The sequence below is a fragment of the Monodelphis domestica genome, chromosome 1, assembly GCF_027887165.1.
Source record: "Monodelphis domestica isolate mMonDom1 chromosome 1, mMonDom1.pri, whole genome shotgun sequence".
Taxonomy (NCBI): Eukaryota; Metazoa; Chordata; class Mammalia; order Didelphimorphia; family Didelphidae; genus Monodelphis; species Monodelphis domestica.
In genome coordinates this window covers 173,684,806-173,686,662 of record NC_077227.1, presented here as the reverse complement: position 1 = coordinate 173,686,662, position 1,857 = coordinate 173,684,806, and the positions used below count along the sequence as shown (strand labels likewise).

The 1,857-nt window shown below is 39.8% G+C and overlaps 1 non-coding gene across 1 annotated transcript; it reads left to right on the top strand.

Annotated features, from left to right (window-relative positions):
• The first annotated feature begins 1,311 nt into the window (after window positions 1–1,311).
• TRNAL-AAG (transfer RNA leucine (anticodon AAG)) lies at window positions 1,312–1,393 on the top strand. Its single transcript has one exon. It is a non-coding gene; the product is annotated as a tRNA-Leu (tRNA).
• Window positions 1,394–1,857: the final 464 nt, after the last annotated feature.

The following is a 1,857-nucleotide window of genomic DNA, read 5'->3' as shown; positions in this document are numbered from 1 at the left end:
TCCCTTCTCACACTATACTATTTCACAAGGTGATCTCATCAGCTCCTTTCATAGGATTCAGTTATCATCTCTATACTGATAACTCTCAGATCTACTTACTACTTACTACAGCCCTAACATGTCTCCTAACTTCCAGATTTGCATCTCCAACTGCCTCTTGGACATCTCAAATTGAATGCCCTGTACACATCTTAACACTCAACATTTCCAGAACAGAACTCAATACATCACCCCCTCTTCCCCAACCATCTCTTCTTCCTTTTAAAAAAATTATTTATTTATTTGTTTGTAACATTTAAGATATTATGATAATCAGTTAACTCTCCCTATCCCCATTACAGAAGACAAATTTGGAGAAAAAAGATACTGTCTGTGTGTGTGTGTGTGTGTGTGTGTGTGTGTGTATAACTATGTCTTACTTATTTCTATTTATAATTTATTTCTCTGGAGATTTCTATCCTCCCAATCTTCCAGGCTCACACAATCCTGAACTCACACTCTCTCTCTTACTACCACCTTTCCATTCAATTAAAACATCAAGTACTACCTTTTTTTCTAGTAATTACCTCTCCTCCTATGCTGAAATCACTCTAGTGTCCCCCAACCCCCACTCCTAAGAACTCATGCCTGGACTATCAGAATTGCATAATTATTGGTCTCCCAGCCTCAACCCTCTCACCACTCCAATTAATCCTCCACTTAGGTGTCAAATAGATTATTTGTATTCCTAAAATGCAAATCTGACTATTTGTGCTACTATTCAATGAACTCCAGTCATTCCCTTTTACCTCCAAAATCAAATATAAAATTTTGTTTGACTTTTCATAACTTGGCCCCTTCCCACCTTTCCAGTCTTCTTATTACTTACTATCCTTTCCATCCTCCATTCATCCTTCATGTTCTTTGCAGTTCAGTGACACTGGCCTCCTTGATGTTATTCCTACTAGACAATTTCCAAAATCCCAGGATTATCACTGGCTGCCCCCTATGCACAGGATTGCCCTCCCTCCTCTCAGCCTCCTGGCTTCCTTCAAGTCCCCGTTAAAATACCACCTTCTAAGAGAAGCCTTTACCAATTTCCCTTAATGCTAGGGCCTATTTTCCGTTGATTTTCACCATTTGATCTAGTCTATATCTTGTCCATGCATAACATTTTTACGTCGATTTCCCCTTTGGCTTCGAATTGTTTGAGAACAGGGACTAGATTTTGTTTCTCTTTGTGTTTCCAGGACTTAACAGAAGATCAGATACGTAACAAGATTTTAATAAATACTTTTAGACTGACGAGCAAGCAAAGTTGATGAGAGGGGTGGTAGCGTGGCCGAGCGGTCTAAGGCGCTGGATTAAGGCTCCAGTCTCTTCGGAGGCGTGGGTTCGAATCCCACCGCTGCCAGTTCGTTTTTCATACTCAATAACTAGAGCCTTGTTAAGTATTGAATTGGTCTTTTCTGTCAAAAACTCGATTTCTAGAGGGAATGAGTGAGTAATGATCCATTATTTTCAAATATGGAAAATCAGTTTGGCAAAGAGAACTTTGGTAGAATCTGCGAAAGTATGTGCAACTCAAAATGTTAGAAAAATCCAGAAGTTGTTTTCACAAGAAAGTGGGGTAAAATAAAACATTTAAAAAGGGATGGGGTGGGGACCATGACATTTAAAAAGTCAAGTAACGTAGTGGATTGAGAACATGGCCTAGAGACCAGAGGTCTGGGTTTCAAATCTGACCTCAAACACATCGTCCCTGGTTGACCATGGGTAAGTCGCTTAACCCCCTTTGCCTAGCCTTACCTCTCTACTGTCTTGTATTGATTCCAAGACGGAAGGTTAGGGCTTTAAAAAAGAAAGTTTAAGAACTCC